Below are 15,829 nucleotides of genomic sequence, written 5' to 3'. Positions count from 1 at the left end.
AGCTCACAGAAAGGAGAGGAGAGTGCTCCATCCCTCGAGCATCGCAGCAGTATAGGTCCACGCTGCAGCAATCCCGCTGGTACTCACAAAGACTGTGATCAGAGGCTAGTTGAGTGCCCGTTGGCTCCCACAGCGCAAGGGGTCAAACGCTCCGGGCCTGTGAGTACCGCACGCACACCGCTTAAGAAAGACTGCGGTTGCTACCGTGAACTGTACCCTGACTCCCCGGTGCATGTCTGTCGAGCTATGTTAGGTTCTGGCAACTCTGTTAACTATGCTATACTTCCTTTGCTGGATCCCGGATCAAAGAACTCGCAAAAGACCCTGGAGACTAATTGTCGATGACAGGAACCTGCTCTTCAACGTCATCAGGACTACACCGGACATACTACACGCTAACCGCTGTTAACGCCATTCTCCATCCAGTGGACCTTGCATACTGGACGTCGTCAGGACCGAATAAGTTATACTGTGAACCCTGTTGTTATTGTAGATTGCATTTCCCCAAACTGCTTATCCTTTATTCCTTAACCCCTTCACGACATGCGCCATACTAGTATGGTGCATGTCGTGTCTCCCCCTTTGATGTGGGCTCCAGCACTGAGCCCACATCAAAGTCGCGACATGTCAGCTGTTTAGAACAGCTGACATGTGCGCACAATAGCGGCAGGTAGAATCGCGATCCACCCGCCACTATTAACTAGTTAAATGCCACTGTCAAACTCTGACAGCGGCATTTAATTACCGCTTCCGGCCAGAGGGCCGGAAATGCGTGCATCGCCGACCCCCGTCACATGATCGGGGGTCAGCGATGCATCCCTTAACAACCAGAGGTCTCCTTGAGACCACTAGGGCTGTTGATGCCGGATTGCTATGAGCGCCACCCTATGGTCGGCGCTCATAACAATGCAGTAATTCTGCTACATAGAGGCGATCTGCGCTTCGCCTCTATGTAGCAGAGGTGAAGAGGCTATGTCAGCTTCTAGCCTCCCATGGAGACTATTGAAGCATGGCAAAAGTAAAGAAAAAATGTTTTAAAAAAATATAAAAAAAATTATAGTTTAAATCACCCCCCTTTCGCCCCATTCAAAATAAAACAATAAAAAAAAATCAAACCCACACATATTTGGTATCGCAGCATTCAAGATCACCCGATCTATCAATAAAAAAAAGGATTAACCTGATCGCAAAAGTCGTAGCGAGAAAAAATTCAAAACGCCAGAATTATGTTTTTTGGTCGTCGTGACATTGCATCAAAATGCAATAACGGGCAATCAAAAGAATGTATATGCACAAAAGTGGTATCAATAAAATCGTCAGCTCGGCATGCAAAAAACAAGCCATCATCCAACCTGAGATCCTGAAAAATGGAAACGCTACGGGTATCGGAATATTGCGCAATTATTTTATTTTTTTTTTTAGCTCACTGTTGCCCTGATCCACTCCCGCCTTGACTACTGTAATGCTCTATTAGTTGTTCTCCCCATCACTTGACTTTCCCCTCTTCAGTTCATCCTTAATGCAGCAACCAGGGTCACCTATCTAACCAATCGGTACTCAGACGCCTCCGCTCTTTGCCAGTCATTGCACTGGCTGCCCATTCATTATAGGATCCAATTAAAACTGCTTGTTCTCACCCACAAAACTCTTCTCAATATGGCACCCCCCTATATCTCCTCCCTCATTTCTATTTATCGGCCTACCCACTCATTACGCTCCGCAAGCGATTTTTGATTAACCTCTGCACTAATCCGTACCTCCCACTCCCGGCTCCAAGACTTCTTCCGAGTTACGCCAATACTCTGGAATGCTCTGTCCCTAGAAATTAGGACTAACCACAACTTATACACACCTGTTTAGAGTGGCATATCATGTTCCCTAATGGAAGTGTATGTGTGCACGCGTATGTGTGTGTGTCGTTCACTAGTTATCTGAGAACTCTTCATCAAGCTCCACAGCACCCAAAAGTACCACAAATACTGGCTGGTGACAACCTCATGCAGCCTTTATCTATCCCCCATTCCCTCAAGATGGCTGGGCAATCATTGTAAATACGCACCTGTACTTTGTGTCTCCCCCCCTCATTGTAGATTGTGAGCAATGTGAGTCAATGATTGATAACTTACAGACTACTGAAGTAACATTAAAGCAGTCTGTCCACGCTTTAGAGTTGGAGCGATCAGCCTTGTTAACCCCTTTACCCCCAAGGATGGTTTGCACGTTAATGACCGGGCCAATTTTTACAATTCTGACCACTGTCCATTTATGAGGTTATAACTTTGGAATGCTTCAACGGATCCTGATGATTCTGACACTGTTTTCTCGTGACATATTGTACTTCATGATAGTGGTAAAATTTCTTTGATATTACCTGTGTTTATTTGTGAAAAAAACGGAAATTTGGTGAAAATGTAGAAAATTTCGCAATTTTCCAACTTTGAATTTTTATGCCCTTAAATCACAGAGATATGTCTCTCAAAATACTTAATAAGTAACATTTTCCACATGTCTACTTTTCATCAGCACAATTTTTGAAAAAAAAATTTTTTTGTTACGGAGTTATAAGGGTTAAAATTTGACCAGCAATTTCTCATTTTTACAACACCATTTTTTTTTAGGGACTACATTACATTTGAAGTCACTTTGTAGGGTCTATATGATAGAAAATACCCAAGTGTGACACCATTCTAAAAACTGCACCCCTCTAGGTGCTCAAAACCACATTCAAGAAGATTATTAACCCTTCAGGTGTTTCACAGGAATTTTTGGAATGTTTAAAAAAAATGAACATTTTATTTTTTTTCACAAAAAATTTACATCAGCTCCAATTTAGTTTTATTTTACCAAGGGTAACAGGAGAAATTGGACCCTAAAAGTTGTTGTGCAATTTGTCCTGAGTACGCTGATACCCCATATGTGGGGGTAAACCACTGTTTGGGCGAACAACAGAGCTCGGAAGGGAAGGAGCGCCATTTGACTTTTCAATGCAAAATTGACTGGAATTTTGGATCGCATGCCATGTCGCGCTTGGAGAGGCCCTGATGTGCCTAAACATTAAAACCCCCCACAAGTGACACCATTTTGGAAAGGAGACCCCCTAAGGAACTTATCTAGATGTGTGGTTAGCACTTTGACCTACCAAGTGCTTCACAGAAGTTTATAACGCAGAGCCATGAAAATAAAACACAAAAATTGTTTTAGCCCCCAGTTTTGTATTTTACCAAGGATAACAGGGGAAATTGGACTCCAAAAGTTGTTGTCCAAATTGTTCTGAGTACGGAGATACCCCATATGTGGGGGGGAACCACCGATTGGGCGCATGGCAGAGCTCGGAAGGGAAGGAGTGCCGTTTGGAATGCAGACTTAGATGGATTGGTCTGCAGGAATCACGTTGCATTTGCAGAGCCCCTGATGTACCTAAACAGTAGAAACCCCACATAAGTGACCTCATATTGGAAACTAGACCCCCCAAGGAACATATCTAGATGTGTTGTGAGAACTTTGAACCCCTAAATGTTTCACTACAGTTAATAACGCAGAGCCATGAAAATAAAAAATATTTTTTTTCCACAAAAATTATATTTTAGCCCCCAGTTTTGTATTTTCCCAAGGGTAACAGGAGAAATTGGACCCCAAAAGTTGTTGGCCAATGTCTCCTGAGTACGCTGATACCCCATATGTTGGGGTAAACCCCTGTATGGGCGCACGGGAGAGCTCGGAAGGGAAGGCGCACTGTTATAGTTTTTCAATGCAGAATTGTCTGGAATTGAGATCGGACGCCATGTCGCGTTTGGAGAGCCCCTGATGTGCCTAAACAGTGGAAATCCCCCAATTCTAACTGAAACCCTAATCCAAACACACCCCTAACCCTAATCCCAATGCTAACCCTAACCACACCCCTAACCCGGACACCCCCCTAACCCTAATCCCAACCCTAATCACAACCGTAAATGTAATCCAAACCCTTAGCCTAACTTTAGCCCCAACACTAACTGTAGCCCTAACCATAACCCTAGCCCTAACCCTCACCCTAGCCCCAATCCTAACCATAGCCCCAACCCTAACCCTAGCCCCAACCTTAACCCTAACCCTAGCCCTAACCCTATCCCTAGCCCCAACCCTAACCCTAGCCCTAACCCTAATGGGAAAATGGAAATAAATACATTTTTTAAATTGTATTATTTTTCCCTAACTAAGGGGGTGATGAAGGGGGGGTTGATTTTCTTTTATAGCATTTTTTTAGCGGATTTTTATGATTGGCAGCTGTCACACACAGCAAAAAAAATAGTTTTTGCGTCTCCACATTTTGAGAGCTATAATTTTTCCATATTTTGGTCCACAGAGTCATGTGAGGTCTTGCTTTTTGTGGGACGAGTTGTCGTTTTTATTGGAACCATTTTCAGGCACGTGATATTTTTGATCGCTTTTTATTCCGATTTTTGTGAGGCAGAATGACCAAAAACCAGCTATTCATGAATTTCTTTTCGGGGGAGGCGTTAATACCGTTCCTCGTTTGGTAAAATTGATAAAGCAGTTTTATTCTTCAGGTCAGTACGATTACAGCAATACCTCATTTATATTATTTTTTTATGTTTTGGCGCTTTTATACGATAAAAACTATTTTATATAAAAAGTAATTACTTTTGCATCGCTTTATTCTGAGGACTATAACTTTTTTCTTTCTTCGCTGGTGATGCTGTACGGTGGCTTGTTTTTTGAGGGAGAAGATGCCGTTTTCAGTGGTACCATTGATATTTATATCCTTTTTTTTGATCGCATGTTATTCCACTTTTTGTTCGGCGGTATGATAATAAAGCGTTTTTTTGCCTCGTCTTTTTTTGTGATGGTGTTCACTGAAGGGGTTAACTAGTGGGACAGTTTTATAGGTCGGGTCGTTATGGATGTGGCGATACTAAATACGTGTACTTTTATTGTTTCTTTTTTAATTTAGATAGAGAAATGTATTTATTGGAACAATATTTTTTTTTCTTAATTTAGGAATTTTTTTTTACATTTTTTTTTTTACACATGTAAATATTTTTTTTTAACTTTTTTACATTTTCCCGGGGGGGGGGGGGGGGGGACATCACACTATAGTGTTAGATCGCTGATCTGACACTTTGCACAGCACTGTTTCAGATCAGCGATCTGACAGGCAGTGCTCCTGGCTTACCAGTGCCTACTCTGAGCAGGCGCTGGTAAGCCACCTCCCTGCAGGACCCGGAAGGCCCCCCGCAGCCATTTTGGATCTGGGCCTGCTGCAGGGAGAAGGAGGTAGGAGACCGTCGGAGCAACGCGATCACATCGCGTTGCTCCGAGGGTCTCAGGGAAGCACGCAGGGAGCCCCCTCCCTGCACAATGCTTCCCTATGCCGCAGGAACACTGCAGTGCAGTGTACCGGGGGTTAATGTGCCAGGAGCGGTCTGTGACGGCTCCTGGAACATAGTGCCGAGTATCAGCTGTGATAGTCAGCTGACACCCGGCCGCCATCGGCCGCGCTCCCCCCGTGAGCGCGGCCGATCGCATATGATGTACTATCCCGTCTGTGGTCATACAGGCCAACCCCACCTCGACGGGATAGTACGTCTAATGTCAGAAAGGGGTTAACCCCTTTCCAACAGCAGGCGTAATAGTACACCGATGTCGGACTCCCTCCTAAATGGCGTAAAGAGAAAAAAAGTCAAAACGCCAGAATTATGCTTTTTTTTTCGCCGCAACATTGCATTAAAATACAATAACGGGCTATCAAAAGATCGCATCTGTACCAAAATGATATCAATAAAAACATCATCTCTGCATGCAAAAGATAAGCCCTCACCCAACTCGAGATCACGAAAAATGGAGATGCTATGGGTATCGGAAAATGGCGCAATTTTTAGTTTTTTAAATAAAGTTTGGAATTTTATTTTCACCACTTAGATAAAAAAGAACTTGACATGTTTGCTGTCTATGGACTCGTAATGACCTGTAGAATCATAATGGCAGGTCAGTTTTAGCATTTTAGTGAGCATAGTAGAAAAGCAAAATAAAAAACCACTGCACTTTTTTTTGCAATTCCACTGAATTTTGATTTTATTTCCAATTTCCCAGTGCACGATATGTTAAATCCAATGGTGTCATTCAAAAGTACAACTCGTCCCGCAAAAAACAAGTCTTCACATGGCCATATTGACGGAAAAATAAAAAAGTTATGGATCTGGGAAGAAGGGGAGCAAAAAATGAAAACGTATAAATGAAAATACCTCTGGGGGTTAAGGGGTTAAAGAAAATTGTGATACTGTAAAAACAAATTCAGGAGTCTCCAAAATATTCTTTTTCAGATCTACCCTGAACCTTAAGGCCATGTTCACACAGTGCGGTTTTTACCACGGAACCGCAGCGGTTTTGCCGCTGCGGTTCCGCAGCTTTTTTCCATGCAGGGTACAGTACAATGTACCCTATGGAAAACAGGAACCACTGTGCACATGATCCTGAATTTAAAAAAAAAAGCCGCGCTGAATAGCTGCGGGAAAAAAGAAGGAGCATGTCACTTCTTTGCCCGAAACAGCAGCGGTTCTGCACCCATAGACCTCCATTGTGAGGTCAAACCCGCAGTAAAACCCGCAGATCAAAAATATATCTGCGGGTTTTATTGCGGTTTGTGGTGCAGAACCGCTGCAGCAGGAAGTGCGGGGAAGCGGCCGGAAGTGCGTGGGCGGAGAGACATGGAGGCATACCGTCGCATGGGGATCGTGTCGGCCGTTTGATTGATTTGGTATGTGTGTGTGTGTCTGTGTGTGTGTCTGTGTGTGTGTGTGTATCTGTGTGTGTGTATGTGTGTGTGTCTGTGTGTGTGCGTGTGTGTGTGCGTGTCCCCATGCGACGCTAGTGCCACCATTGTGCTAAGTCGCCGTATGGGACTACTACTCCCATCCGGTATTAGGATGGGAGAGTTGTCCCTGTGTCCGGCGACTTAGCACAGTTGTAAAGTTACACAAAACACACACAATACACATACATGACACACAGTACAGTACATACAACATATAACACAGAGTATATACTCACCAACAGCACACTTGTAGGCGAAGCCCTCGATCCTCCAGGAAAAAATAAAAAAATAAAAAATCAAATTCATACTCTCTGTCCGCAGAATCCATAAAACGAGTGTCCCACGCCGATCCCCTGCTCTCCGGCGATACACTGCCAGGAGCGAAGCTCCTAGCAGTGTATCGCGTACTGTACCGGAGTTCAATGGCTCCGGCGTCTCGGTTAACGGCAGTACAGCTGCGTTGAACTTTCCCACGCAGCACTGCCGTTAAGCGAGAGTGCCGGGGTCAATGACCGCCGGTAAACTCGCTCGCGCATGCGCAGTGACACACCGACAGGAACTATGGCTCCTGTCAGTGTGTTGCTGCAGCCGTGGAGAGCAGACATATCTCTGCATGTGTCTGTTCTCCATGGAAGATCTTCGTGGGATACGTGATACGTGGCACTTAAATACGTGGCAATTAAATACGTGATACGTGTGACTTAAATACGTGATATGTGGCACTTAAATACGTGGCACTTAAATATGTGGCACTGAAATACGTGGCACTGGAATACGTGGCACTGGAATACGTGGCACTTAAATACGTGGCACTGAAATACGTGATACGTGGCACTTAAATACGTGGCACTGAAATACGTGGCACTGAAATACGTGGCACTGAAATACGTGGCACTGAAATACGTGGCACTTAAATACGTGATACGTGGCACTTAAATATGTCATACGTGGCACTTAAATACGTGGCACTTAAATACGTGGCACTGGAATACGTGGCACTTAAATACGTGGCACTGAAATACGTGATACGTGGCACTGAAATACGTGGCACTGAAATACGTGGCACTGAAATACGTGGCACTGAAATGCGTGGCACTGAAATACGTGGCACTGAAATACGTGGCACTTAAATACGTGGCACTGAAATACGTGATACGTGGCACTTAAATACGTGGCACTTAGGCTATGTTCACATTTGCGTTGTGCGCCGCAGCGTCGGCGCCGCAACACACAACGCAAACAAAAACGCAGCAAAACGCACGCACAACGCTGCGTTTTGCGCCGCATGCGTCCTTTTTTTGATTGATTTTGGACGCAGCAAAAATGCAACTTGCTGCGTCCTCTGCGCCCGGATGCGTGCGCTGCAGTGACGCATGCGGCGCAAAACGCAAGTGCGACGCATGTCCATGCGCCCCCATGTTAAATATAGGGGCGCATGACGCATGCGGCGACACTGCGGCGCCCGACGCTGCTGCGCAGACCGCAAATGTGAACGTAGACTTAAATAGCTGGATAGAGCTGGATCCGCGGGCTGTGATCTGGCCTACGCTCAGCACTCTGCGGAGCGCTGTCATTCAAAACACGTCCACTCATTTTGGTGTTTAGTCCCAAAATGGAGGATGGAAGAAGAAAAGGGTTGGACAAGGAAATGACATCATTTCTTTTTTTTTTTTCCCCCACTGCAGTTAAAGCTTTATTTGTGTCAAACACAGACAATCTGCAGAGAAAACTGCATAAAAAACCGCACTAAAAACCGCATCAAAAAACGCATCAAAAAACGCATAAAAAACGCACCAAAAACGCACCTGCGTTTTCTGCCAAGAGCTGCGGTTTTTAGTCCTGAAAAAAAGGATTGAAATCAGGAACGTGTGAACATACCCTAAAATATTTCAGATACCGAAAAAACTGTGATTTTACTAGATATATCCAGGTTGTGTTTCTCCTCATCCATTGCTCATGTCTCCTGTTGAAAAAAGAAACCATCTTCATATCAGAGGGATCTTACATCTCAGGAAAAAAAACTGACATTTGTTTTTGTTTATTTTTTAATGTTCTCACAATTTTAGTGTTTCATAGATATAGTGGAACAATCCCTTTGTGAACTGAGCTAATACTCAGTAGCTATAATCGTAACATGGTGGTTGGATGTTGATAGAAACCAAAGATTATTTTTTTACTCTAAATTTGCCATAAACATATATACTTAGCAAGTCTGTATGTGTCTCCACTTTTATTGATCTTTGGTCAGTCATGAGACGAGTAACGGGTAGCATCCATAGGTGTTAGTACCATCATGTCCCAATGGACTTGCTAATAATGATTAAACATCTACAGATTCCCTAAATATAACTCGCTAGATTAGTGACTCCATAGTGATTCCAAACTGGAAATTACAAGTTGGAGCCACTTCTATAGAGACACAGGTTAGAAGTCAGTGCTTTAGGTCAATATTGCATTCCAGTAGTGAAGCGATGGCCGGGGGACCACCATGGTGCAGGAAGTCTACTGTACACAAGATGAGGTGCACAAAGGGTAGATTTATTGGAAGGCAAGGGATGAATTGAATGAGGAAGATGCAAACAGGGGTATACAATGGCAAAAGACAATTTACAAGAGTTATAAACGTTATCTTTCCCGTAAAATAGCACGGTGCTCCAACTATTACAGACTCAAAATATGTCTAACCAGCAAATTTAAACATTATACAAGTGATGATGCTACTCTACATATAACCTCCCTGGCCTTTACTAAGCAGGCCACACGGCTCCCGTGTACTGACTATTGAAGCCTACACTAGGCCCTAACAGGTGCACCAAACAGGAACAAACTCACGGTGAAGTTGGAGAATCAGATCCAGTCCCAGGGGGCCCCCAGCAGTCTAATATGGTGGCGCGCACGGCTTTCTGTCAGCTCTGTGAAACGTGGTCTTCTCTTTGCTTCTGGATCCTAGGGATGCTCCTGGAAACTGTAAATTCCTTTCTCTGTATCTTTGTGGCTCTCTTGCAGCTATATCAGGACACAGTTCCTCTCTCTTTCAGCTATCAGCACAAAAAGTCCTCTCTGCACCAGCCTCAGCTCACACACGCTGCTCCAGCTCCACACCTGCACTCTGCCAGACTAGTTCATTACACTGACTATTGCAGGGGAGAAGCAGAACATTCCATCACGCCAGACAAGGGGGTGCAGCCTCTTAAAGTGACAGCGTGTTCCTTACTGTCCATAACAGCACCACCCTCTTTACAGTAGAGCCACACATCAGTCTTAACACCGGTCCATGGCTTATCTCTAGACCCCAATAAAAATCAATTTTTTGTTTCTTTCCCATAGTTACAAATGTCAAGTTTATTGACAGATTTGCTTTGTTTCTTCTCAAGTTGTTTGCCATGTAAAAGTCATGCAAGGGAACATGTTTAGTGGGCTAAGCTGGTGAACAAGAAGATGATGCTTTCCCACTCTGCTTCACCTACTTGACCACAAAGGTAAACTGAAACCAGATGAGCCTGGGGACTGATTCATGTCAAATTGTCATGTCCCATGATTTAGAGAGCATACAGACAGTATTGCATTATCATTGCGTTGTTATATTGTGCTGTTTTATTGCAATGCAGTAAGGTTTGCTCTCTTTAGAAATGTGTTCTTCCTCTCTCCCTGTCTCTCTCTAATGCAGCTCTGATGTCCGTAACCCCATCCCTTCTCATTCTTCTTCATTACTGTCTATCAACCATCTTAGAAGCCCATGTGTTTGCAGCTCTGTTCAGAAAAATATTTTTTACTTACCGTATGTGTGCATATCTACAAAAATTCAGCTGGAAAATAAATTTAGGCAGCCTGGAAAAGCTGTAGCAAGCGCCCTACACTTGCAGTGAAGCTATGGAGTCAGAACTCGGAAGACAAGTTCTTTAAAAAATACTACTTTGGGGTCAAAATGATATCTTCTACCGCATCTTCTATATATTTACTACTGTCCAATGCAGAGGGAGACCCTGAACGTAATATTGTTTATGGGTAGGTAACTTGCTTCCATGTTGTAAAAGAATGAGTAATGGCATCAAACTGCATAATCTACAGATCTAGGAAAACTAATAGGTGGATTTATATAGGCAATACAATGTTTTTGTTTTAGTTTCCATATATTTTATGTAAAGTTTTCCTGTTTACATATGCAGTATTTCAGTGCATATATGTGAAGTGACAGTGCAAAATCCAAAAATTCACCTTTTAAATGTTTTTTTTTTTTAAATTCACCTAATTCACCGTATATTATTTTTTAACATCTTACTTGAAAGCGTTCTCACTTATAACCCACCTGCCAATTCAGTTGGTTGATTGATTTTACTCAAAACATTTTTTGGCTACAGCAACGTCTCGAAGGAGTTGTACATTTTTCAGTCATGCTTTATTAGTTGTAAATAATTCACATTCACTCTAGTAATGTCAAATTTAAATGACAACATATATACATTTTTGCAATTTATACATTCCACTGAAACTGCCCTGACCAAAATTACTAATGACGTACTTACAGCCAAAGCTAACGGACAATACTCTGTACTCTTTCTTCTAGACCTGTCCTCTGCCTTCAACACAGTTGACCACTGCCTCCTACTACACATTCTCTCTTCTTTTGGCATCAAAGACCTCGCCCTATCCTGGATCTCCTCATATCTTTCCAACCCCACATTTAGCGTCTCCCACTCCCACACTACCTCCTCCTCCTGCCCTCTCTCTGTTGGAGTTCCTCAAGGCTCTGTCCTAGGACTCCTACTCGTCTCCTTCTTCTCCTTCCCATTTGGGTGCTCGATCGAGTACCGAGCAGTGCCGAATATCACATGATACTCCAGTGTTCAGGCCCCTGAGCCGTGTGATACTGAAGCCAAGGTCTCTCTTTTTCTCTCCCTCCCTCTCATTAGTTCTCCCTACCCCTCTCTACCTCTCCTCTCTTTCCCTTTCTCTGCAGCTCCCCCTCTCTCTTCCTCTCTCCCCCTCTCCCCTTCTTTCTCCCTCTCTCTACCTCTCGCTGCCTCTCTCCCTCCTTCTCCCTTCCCCTCTCTCCTCCTCTCTCAATCTCTCTCTTTTCCTCTGTCCTTCTTTGTCCCCCTCTTCCTGTCTCCCATCTTCCTTCCTCTCTCCCCCTCTATCTACCTCTCACTCCCTCTCTCTGTCCCCATCTATCCCCCTCCCTCTCCCTCTCTCTCTGCCTCTCTCTCCACCTCTCTCTCCCTTTGTTCTCTTCTCTCTCCCCCCACCCCTCTTTCACCCCTCGGTTCCCCTCTCTCCACCTCTCTCCCCTTCTCTTCCTCTCTCACCCCCTCTACCTCTATCCCTCCCTCCCTCTCTTCTCCTCTCCCTCTATCTTTCTCTCCCTCTCTTCAGCTGTTGAGTAAAAGTATGCCAGAAAAAATGCTTGGCTGTTTTATTGCCTTCCATTATGCTCGGCAATCGAATCAAGCAGCCAATCATTCCAAAGTGCTTGATTCGAGTCCGAGCCCATAAGCAGAGTTTACTGCTCACTCATCACTAATCCTTAACATTTACTCTATGGAAATAGTGTCCTATTCTTTATTTTATTAGAAAATATTGTTTTTCATATTTTTAATATTTCACAGAGGGCTGGAGACAGAATTGTTTTCTGTGCATTTGAGCAATTTTGGGAGTGGGAATGATTCTAGATTAAATATTTTAGCAATGCTGGAAATGTCATATGATAAAATATGCATTGGTTGTTCCAATAAGGCAATTGTGATCTTACAACACTGAGTAGATTTTCTTCTTTCAGTGTTGGAGTAAAATTGTTACTTTTAAGCAACTGCTGTTTTGTTGGCACAAACTTGGAATTTACTATCAATAACAAGATTAAAGAATGTAGAAAGTGAACTTGAAATATGCAGAGAAACAGTCAAGACACAAGTCAATACAGAATATCCCAAAGGTGTTGAAAAATGTCTAGTCAAAGCAGTAAAAAAAAGAATTAAAATAAATCAATGGAATCAGGAAATGTATGCATTTTTTCAGAGATTCTGAAATCCCCTAAAGTTGCATCAGAGCCTTATAGGATAGACTGATTTAACACATAAGTTTTACTTGTGCAGTATTATTTTCTCTCATGTAGTGCATATTAGGTATGAAGTAGCTCGTGTAAATATATCAAGATTTGCCACACTAGTGATCTCAGTTTTTCCAAATATATTTGCTGTATCCTGTGTTTTTTTTGTTTTGTTTCATTTTACTGAATTGTACTGATGCATTATTCACACCTTCTATTATTGCCATGGATATCACAAAGATTAGGTGGGGCTACATGCAGGTCGCCGTGGTCCTAGTTGCGGATTGCGCAGGGTTGACCACTCTGTAGATCACTGGGGGCCAGCAGCTACTGAGCTGCTCAATTCACTGCAGAGGAAATAGCTAATTGTTTATTATTACAGGCTCCTATCAGTTGCAGAGACTCTGTGATAGGAACCTTTATTAACGAATCAGTACTCTCTCTGGTAGTAAGACCACAGCATCTGATTGCTCCTACTCCGGCACTGAGAAGAAGCACTGACACTGGTATTGGCGAAGTCTCACGGGGGGTAACCCACTACAGGATCCTCATCCCCCTCTCGTAACCAAAACCTCCCGAACAGCCACAATTAAAATAAAATCCAGGACACCAATTTCTATGGAATAATTATGGCCACAGCAGCCTTTATTTAAAACAACAAAACAGAACATTCAGTAATAGAATAACATTAAATGCTGGGAGGAGTCCTTGAAGCTCCCAAAATCTGGCGATTAACAAATATATATATATATATATATATATATATATATATATATATATGTGTAAAGTGAACACAAATCATCTCCCCAATTTTACTCCGAGCCGTTACCCCACTGGCTCGGGAGCACCATAACAACAAGGGTTCCAAAGTTCACTCAAAACATCCTGGGAATCCGACGACCTTGCCGACTTCCCCACCCCATTTCACCCAATCCAAAACAAATTAAATGCCAAAAAGGAGGAAACCATATGCCCATGGATCCCCCAAACCAATTTCCAACCAACTTCAAGGACTCCCCCCAATCTCCACAACTCGGGCCCTTGACTCCTCAAAGGCCCGAGGCCCCCCCACAACGAACAGCTATGGCCCTTTCAATGCCCTCTTGTAAGCCAAGTGCCCAAATGTCGTTGCCCACACCATTCAAGTGAACCCCATCAGCCAACCAAAAATAGTCAAACCCTTTATCCAACTCGAAACGTCTCAAAGCCACACCCCCGTTCCTTGATACGAAGGCAAACACCACCCTATTCACCTTGATCCTGGCCTTATTAATTTTTTCCACTGACCACGCATTCCGCCAACAACGATGCAGCACAATCTCTGACCATGCCGTGGTTATCCCAGAGTAAGACAACCACAGCCGCAACAAGTCGTCCAGATAATGGATCACTGAATCAAGACCGGAAATATCTGGACCACCCATTCCAAAAAAGAGCTGAAGGTCTCAAAATATGCGCAAGACAACGAATAGCCCATAGGCAAGCATGATCCACGAAAATTTTCCCTTTCCAATAGCAGCCCAACAGCTTAGAACTTAGTAAACGAAAAGCAGACTCAATGTCCATCTTTGCCAACAAAGCCCCTTTACCACATTTTTTAACTAATCGAACTGCCACATCAAAGGAAGTATAAACCACGGAGCAGAGCTCTGGATCAATCCCCGCGTTCACCGACATGCCCCGTATATAAGACAGGTGATGAATGAGCCGAAACTTATTCGGCTCCTTCTTGGGCACCACCCCTATGGGTGAAACCACCAGATCCTCAAACGGAAGATAACTAAATGGGCCCGCCATGTGACCCAAAGCGACCTCCTTAGCTAATTTCTCCGAAACCACATCCTCATACATTTCAGCTGACCGGAGGTTCTTAAGGACCTGGGGGATAACAAAAGGAGGGGCAGGGATAGTAAAACCAACTTCAAAACCGAGCAACAACAAGTCTGCCTTCTCCCTATCAGGATACCTATTTAGATAGGGGACCATCTTTTCAAACCTCACTGGAGTCTCCCCCTTGAGAATTTGTGCCCCCACTTTGGGCTTTCCTTTTTTGAAACATCTGGCAGCTGGAGCGCCCCCAGACGCAGGGCCGCGGGGTACTCGGTACTGGGCCTCTCTGTCTCGGTCCTGAGGTTGTCACGGTGGCTAGATCCGGTCCGTGACCCTGCTAAGGGGCGTCCAATGAAAGGTGTGATGGTGGTGCGTGGTGCAAGGCGCGATGAATAACGAGGACACAGGGTTGCAGTCTCTTTACCTCTTTACTGAAGGCTTCAGGATCCGCAATCCAGAGCACTGCTAACAGGGCTGGCTGAGACCGGCCGGTCCGAAGGCACATCCAGAGTTCCCTTTGCAGGTGGAAATCAGTGCCTACCTTCTAGCGCCTGTGTGTTGTAGTACCTCCCTGCTGAGCACCACGGGATAGTCCTCACAACTGTTGTGTCTGTTTCTGATGTTCTTCTCTCACAACTCATATCTGTTCTGATGTTCTTTCTCCGTCCCCCAGATGATATGGATAGGACGCACCCGTATGACGGGTAGGCCTGGAGTTCTTCCGGGACCCTAGCGTCGCCCCTCTCCCACAATTGCCCCCTATGTCTGCTTAGGTGATTTAGGTGAGACAGCCAACCTAAAATTAACTGTCCTGCCGCTGTTTGAAGTACTGCTTGGAGCCTAATACTTCCTCGGCGTTCCGGCCACCGGCTACGCGCCTCAGTAGGATGTTGCCTTGATCTTACGGCACGACTCCTACTGGCTTTATCTCTTTTTTGCTGCGATCTCGTTTCTCACTTCTCCACAATAAACCTTGCTCCGTTTCCTTTCTTAGGATGCCGCCGCAACAGGTGCAGGCGCGGCTCCGTAACGTTCTGTTCTGTTCGCTAGGCCACTGTCAGGATCCCACCCCTGACAGAGACCCCCCTGAATCTTCCCCTGCAACACCCTCTGCCACAGGATGTTGCCTGGATCCAACCCAGTCA

Source organism: Ranitomeya variabilis, chromosome 1 (genome assembly GCF_051348905.1).
Source record: "Ranitomeya variabilis isolate aRanVar5 chromosome 1, aRanVar5.hap1, whole genome shotgun sequence".
Taxonomy (NCBI): Eukaryota; Metazoa; Chordata; class Amphibia; order Anura; family Dendrobatidae; genus Ranitomeya; species Ranitomeya variabilis.
The sequence above is the reverse complement of the archived record's forward strand: the minus strand, read 5'-3'. Positions refer to the sequence as shown.